This window comes from Callospermophilus lateralis, chromosome 2 (genome assembly GCF_048772815.1).
Source record: "Callospermophilus lateralis isolate mCalLat2 chromosome 2, mCalLat2.hap1, whole genome shotgun sequence".
NCBI lineage: Eukaryota > Metazoa > Chordata > Mammalia > Rodentia > Sciuridae > Callospermophilus > Callospermophilus lateralis.
In genome coordinates this window covers 59,425,634-59,433,272 of record NC_135306.1, presented here as the reverse complement: position 1 = coordinate 59,433,272, position 7,639 = coordinate 59,425,634, and positions in this window count along the sequence as shown.

Here is a 7,639-nt window from a genome sequence, read left to right as displayed (position 1 = left end):
GTACAAGAGATGTGCTACCAGGATACACCAATTTGTAAGAGAGAGAAGCATGACTGCTTGGCTGAAGGAAGGAGGGTCCTGGGACCTATAAAGAGCAAACCTGGCCAGGGTTTCTGAGGCCACCTAATAATTCCTTCTGTCCTCAGCATATATTTACAATATTAGGACACCAAAAGAAAGACCAGAAAAAAAATAAACTTAGAACATTTCACTTATTTGTACTGATTCTGTCAAGAGAAGATAGCCTCCTATCTTAGTATGGGACAGTAATGTTCCAGCCCTGTCCAGTGTAAGTTTCTGCAGGGTAGAAATGTTCTCCGCTCTAATAATTGACCACTTTAAATTCAGCTAGTGCAACTAACAAAGAAAACTTTTTTTTATTTTATGTAAGCTTAACTGAAACAGCCACATGTGGTTAGTGGCTATCCCACTGGAGAATGGGGATTACAGCAACATGTTGCAACAGCACTGAACAGCACAGCTAAAAATGAGGTCTGTCTGTTTTCTGAGTGCAACAATGAGGCAGGAACCCAAGGTCTGCAGTCCTTGACTATCCATTAATCAGACCCTAAACATGTGAGAACAATCCATTTAACTTTGGAGCCACTCATTTCCCCACTTCCATGTCTCTTATTCTGCTCCCCTCCCCCAAGACATTTAACTACTTCGAAGAAGGTAAATGAGGAAAAAAAAAAAATCAATAAGTAGTTAAGCTTACAAGTGAAAATTTCTCAAAAAGAAACATCATTGTTGAAAGGGAAAACTGTATTGATGGTAAGAGTTTCCATATGCAAGAGACTAAAACTACAACTCTGTCTCTTACATATACAGAGATCAACTTGAAATGAATGAAAGACCCAAAGCTTTGAAACTTCTAAAAGAAAATATAAGGAAAATACCACAGGACATTGGAATGAGTGAGTATGTTTTCTTAAAACCCTCCCAAATCACAGAAAACAGTTTGATTATATCAAAATAAAAAATGTCTGCACAACAAATAGAAACAATGAACACAGTAAAGAAACAACCTTCAGAATGGAAGAAAACATTGGGGAACTATTCCTCCAACAGGGGATTAATACCCAGAATATATAAGAAAATAAAATAATTAAACAGTAAGTAAACAAATAACCCAATCACAAAATAGGCAAATGATAGAGGTGGGGGTGTAGCTCAGTGATAGAATGCTTGCCTAGCATGCACCAGGTCCTGGGTTCGAGCCCCAATACTATCGAAAGAAAATAATAATAATCTAAATGGAAGAAGATTATTTTCACAAGAAGGCATCTTAAATGGCCAACAAGTATATAAAAAAATTCTCCTCAGTATCATTAGTCAGAGAAATGCAAAATGAAAACCAAAATGGAATATTGTCTCAATCCAATTAGAATGACTAATAGCAAAAAGGCCAAAATTAACAAAAGCTGGCAAGGATGCAGAGAATTCTTACATACTCTTGGTAGGAATGTAAATCAGTACAACTGTTATGAAAATCAGTATGGAGGTTCCTCAACCTAAAAATAGAACTACATAGAACTACCATTTGATCCAGCTATCCCACTACCCAGTGTAAATACAAAGAAATTGGTATTTCAAAAAGACAGCTGCACTTCCAAGTTTACTACAGCACTATTCAAATAAGATACGGAATCAACTAAAGTGCCCATTAATGGAATACATAAAGAAAATGTGGTGCATATACAAAGTGGAATACTAGTCTACCATAAAAAGAATGGAATCCTCTCATTTCCAGCCACACAGATGAGCCTAGAGGACATGGCATTAAGTGAAATAAGGCAGACATAGAAGCACAAGTACCACATGGTCTCACTCATATGTAAAAGCTAAAAAATTTAATCTGGTAGAAGTGGAAAATAGAATAAGAGTTACCAGAGGCTGGGGAAAAGTATGGAGAAGGGAGACAGAGGAAGGTTGGTTATCAGGTACAAAATTATAGAAAAAGGAATAAATACTAGTGTTCTACAACATAGTAGGAGGACTACAGCTAGCAAGAACTTACGATATATTCACCATAACTTAGAAGAAAGGATTTCAAATGTTCACAGCATAAATACATGATGAATGTTTGAAGTGGTACAAATGCTAATTACCTGATTGATCATTATACATTGAATATAGATATCAAAATATCACAAGTACACCATGAAAACATACACTTATTATATGTCAAGACTTCTTAAAAAAAATAAGGTTTCCTACTTTACTGTATTCTCACTACTAAAATCCCCTACTTCGGATATAACAGGAATGGGAACTTCGGCAACAAATGACAACTTCATGTCACATCACATAGAAGCCAAAGACAAGCCTCCTTCTATACATGCACGTGAAGAAATCTATAAAGTTGTATCGTCTTAATGAAATGACTGTATTCAATTACTACCAGTGAGAGATCTCAAAAAACATTTTTACATGTGCAGTGCCAAAAGCCTCAATGCTAAGAAAAAAGGGAGAGAATTAAACAACAGCAGAGGAGGTAGAGAGGGAAGATGGGAGGGGAGGGGAGGGGAGGGGGGATAATAGGGGATAGGAATGGTAGCAGAACACAACAGTCACTAATATGCCATTATGTAAAAATGTGAGTGTGTAACCAATGTGATTCTGCAATTTGTATTTGGGGAAAAAATGGGAATTCATAAATCGAGTCAAATGTATGAAAGATGATATATCATGAGCTCTGTAATGTTTTGAACAATCAATAAAAAAAATTAAAAATAAACAAGATAAAATAAACAACAGTATAATGGCATACCAGATATATCACTGAATAAAATACTCAAATCTAAAAATACAAGGAATTGTTTTTAGGAGAGAAACTCAAAATATCCTAAAATTATATTATTCCATTGGGAGTAGGAAAGATGGTGGAATGAGATGAACATCATTACCCTAAGTATATATCTGAAGACATGAATGATGTGACTCTACTTTGTGTACTACCAGAGATATAAAAATGTGTGCTCTATTTGTAAAATATGAATTGTAATGCATTCTGCTGTCATATATAACAAATTAGAATTAAATAATAAATAAATAAATATTAGATTCTTCAGCATTGAAAGTATATCAAGTCAAAAAACTCTAAATTTTTTTCTGTTTTGCCCTAAACATGTTTTTATGACATAAGAGGAAATTAAAAAAAAAAAAAAGAGGGACATTATGAGCTATTACATAAAACTTCAAAGCAAAAATTTAATCATATCATTTTGACTTAATATAAAGATGTCAGGTGGCTGTGTAAGCACAAAATGATTCTTCAAAGAAATCAAATTAAATAAAAGAAGAAGAAAATAATACCTATTGATACAGACACTTAAGCAATTCTTTATATGCTTAAATCTAATTCACAGAGAGAAAAGCCAATAGTTATCAGTCTGAGCTTTATGTATAGCTTTACATTAGAGGCACACATAAATACTAGTTACTTTCAGAAATGACAAAATGACATTATTAACTTTGTTCCCTTTTCCTTTGGGAAGTAAAAATGAGGTATGCCATAAGAAACAGAGAGGAGGAAAAAAGCAAACAACAAACCTCAGTGCCTGGCTATATTTTTCCCTAGAAACTAGAATGAAAGGTAGCTTTAAAGAAGCATCTAATCTTTTTTTTTCTTATGTCTTTTTTTTTCTTCTTTTTTTGCAGTAATAGGGATTGAACCTCCAGTGGGCTATACTAGTGAGTTTCATCCCCAGCCCTTTCTTTTTTTTTTTTTATTTTGTGACAGGGTCTTATTAAGTTTCTGAAGCTGGCCTCAAATTTGAAATCTTTCCCTCAGCCTCCTAAGCAAATGTGATTGCAGGCATGCAACACCATGCCCAGCTGCATCTAATTTAACTGATTACTGTATGTCATAACTTCTGCCTAGTATTTTGTGGGGCTAGTGAAAATCAGGAATGGAAAAGCTAGGATAAAAGTCTATTCAACATACTATTAGGACCCAATCAATAAATGGGCTAAGGAACTGAACAGACACTTCACAAAGAAATACAATCAATCAACAAATATATATAAAAAAAGTGTTCAACATCTCTAGCATTCAGAGAATTGAAAATCAAAACTACACTGAAATTTCTTCTCACTCCAGTCAGAATGGCAACTATCAGGAATACAAGCAACAATAAATGTTGGCAAGGATATGGGGGAAAAAGTACATTCATACATTATTTGTGGGACTGCAATTTGGTACAACCACTATGGAAAGCAATATGGAGATTCCACAGGAAACTTGGAATGGAACCACCTGTTGACCCAGTTATCTCACTCTTCAGCATATACCCAAAGGACTTAAAATAAGAATAGTACAGCGACACAGCCACATCAATGTTTACAGCAGCTCAATTCACAATAGCTAAACTACGGAACCAACCTATGTGACCTTCAATAGATGAACTGATAAAGAAAATGTGGTATATATACACAATGGAATATCATGCAGCCTTAAAGAGGAATGAAATTATGGCATTTGCAGGTAAATGAGTGGAGCTGGACAATATTATGCTAAGTGAAATAAGCCAATCCCAGAGAACCAAAGGCTAAATGTTTTTTGTTGTTGTTGTTGTTTTCTGATATGCAGCTAACAGTTCACAATAAGGGGTGGTGGGCCTAAGGAAGAACAGAGGTACTCTGGATTAGACAGAGGGGAGTGAAGGAAGAAAAAAGGGAATCAGGGTAGAAAAGCTGTAAAATGAATTGGACATTATTACCCTAGGATTACACCACCAGTATAACTCTACATCATGTACAACCAGAAGAATGAGAAATTACACTCCATTTATGTATCATGTGTCAAAATGCATTCCACTATCGTGTATAACTAATTAGAACAAATTTTTTTAAAACATGTTAGTTGGACTCTTATTTGTTCCATTCTTCCAAGATGACATTATAAAAGTGAGAAAATGATCTTTCTCAAAAATACAGACAGGTGTACAACCCAGCCATTTCACACCCAAACAAGAAAATACATACTCTATTTTTTAATATTTGAGCTTTTCTAAAGGGTTGTAAAAACATAATTTTTAACTCACTATGACTTGCTTTCCTTTTCATTGTTTTAAAAATCAAAATGTTTTTTTCATAATGTACTCAAATATTTTTTTGTTACCATATTTTAAATTTTAAAATGTTTTGTGGGTAATTTGCTATAGTCTTCATCAACATCAACTGAAAAAGAAGTCTGGAATATTTTACTTCTTACAGTTTGTGGTGCATTTACCACATCCTAAAAGAAGTAATCTAGAATTGGTTTGTTCCCCCCCCTTTAGATTATTTTAGAGCCCCCCCCCCCCAAAAATGGACCTTTTAATAGTTTTAAAATACTTCATTACTAGAGTTCAAAGGAAACCAATTCAGCCTAGAGACAGGTAGTGTGCTATGGTTCCATCCTCAGAGCCAATGAAACCTCTGGAGCAGTGACTCTACAATGAGTGATGTCACCTCTCTCCAGGGGACATCTGGCAGTGTCTCTATACAGGTTTTGTTCTTAAGAAGGCACCCAGGGGCGAGGGGCGCCTAAGGAGGGATGCTAATAGCATGTAAGGGGTGGAGGCCTGGGCTACTGCTACCTCTCCTACTGTGTACAGAGTCACCCTCCCCAAGAATGATCCAGCCTAAACCAGTGCCAAGGTCAGGAACACTGTCCTAGAACAATCCATTAACACTGAGGAAAAGTTAAAAATTAAAAAATGTGAACCTTTTCAAAGACCTATTTCCAGAATCCTTTTCTAAACCCACCAATATTAGGTGTTTTTAGTCCAGTTTTTAACACATGAACTCACAAATAGATTTGAATCCCAGGGCATGGAAATTATGGATGATACCCAAATTTCCTTTTTGGCCCTCATGCAGAACCAGAGTTGGCTTGCCCCGTGGAAAGTTCAGCTCAGAAGTTTAAGTGGCATTAAAACTATTTACCAATTTTAAAGAATGGACCTGTTAAATGGAGCCAGCATTGCACTGTCAGTGAACGGGTGTGATCCCCACCTCAGAATAGGAGCTCTTCTCTGGGGGATTGTTTGGGGGAAGAAGCATTCAGTGCGGTGGAATGATCTCTCAAAAGGCTTCCAGGGATAGGGAAAGCAGAATGGGGGAAAGACGTCAAAAATGGCTGGGAACATGGAACAAGGGACCTGTGGCTTGTTCCCCCAGCGATGTCATCCTGACTCATCTCTGAATGCTTACCACAGGGAGCACAGGAATTCACTTCTGTGCAGTGAAACCCAGTAACCGGTTATTAACCCAGACAGAAATAACCTCCAGAAAGGTGGAGAGGATGAGTTAGAATCACAGTCCCTCAAAACACACACCCTGCACACTCAGTCACACTACCTCATCGCCACAGGGCACATCCTCTTCACACCCACTCCTCTCCTTCAGGAAAACCACTGATTGATAAAAATCAGGAAAAGAAAAAAAAAAAAAAGCCACACAACATCTTAGGCAACACCCTCCCTCAACAATGAATGAAGCCAAAGGGCATAAGGGAATTCCTAACCTCAGGAGGCACCTCTGACTGGTCTCAGAGAGCTGTTTGGAACCCATTTCTCTCTTAGAGCGCTGTATCTGCTGTTATCGTCTCTGACTTATTAAAACAGGAGTAGCTAGCTAAGGTGGGGTCATCTTAATTCGAAAAGGATAACATAAAGAAAAGACTTCTCCTTTCACTAGTAGACAGACAGATAATATGAGCAGTGGCACAAATAAAGCTGGAGCCTAGGAGGGAAAGACAAGAGGATCCCACTCTACAAAGGTGTCTGAAAACCCTTGTTCTAGATCAAGAAATAATTCAAACGTGAAAGTTTACCCCACAGTCAAAAATTGTCCAGAAAATCAATCTTTAACTCGGTAACCCATTAACTAGTACGTGTGTACCTCAGAGTCAGTTTATAGATGTCCTTAGAAAGAGAAATGATTAACGAGAAATAGATTTTTTAAAACTCTCACGTGTTAGTAATTGAATGAATCACATGCAGATACCATGTTTTACCACCTTAAAGCATATTTATTTTATATATTATCATCAAGTTCTTTTTTATGGAGCTTTTTTTCCTTTTCAGTTTAATTTTTAGCAGGGATGCCCGCTGACTATTGGGAAAAGGCAGGATTGTTAGATGGTGAATTCACAACGCTACCCAGCAGCTACCCAGGTGGAAAGATGCCGGGTTGAGCACACTTTATTGTAAAGTTGCTGAGGGCATCAAGGCCATAGTCAAAGAAGAAACGAAGACACACGATGGTTATTTTTCAAAAGCAGTTGGCATTATAAATTGATTTGATAATAAAGTACAAAAATTTCCTGCAGCAATAAAAGCACTATGCATTCCCCATACCAAGACATGTCAGACCAGCAATGAAAACAGTATTTTTCCCACAGTCACTCTTTTTTAAAAAATATATTCAAGACCTCCGGAAAAAAAAAAGGCTTTGTAAAATTGTGTCATTTTTATTATACTCCTATAAAATACTGAAACCAAATGCACAACACGGATATCAAAAAAGGGGTTGAAAGTCATTAAAAGCTTACTAGCAAACAAGTAACTTTCTTAATACCAAATTTTCTGGATGCTAGCTGTAATCTTAACTGAATGGCCCACAGAACTAAAAGAAAAAGAAATATCAA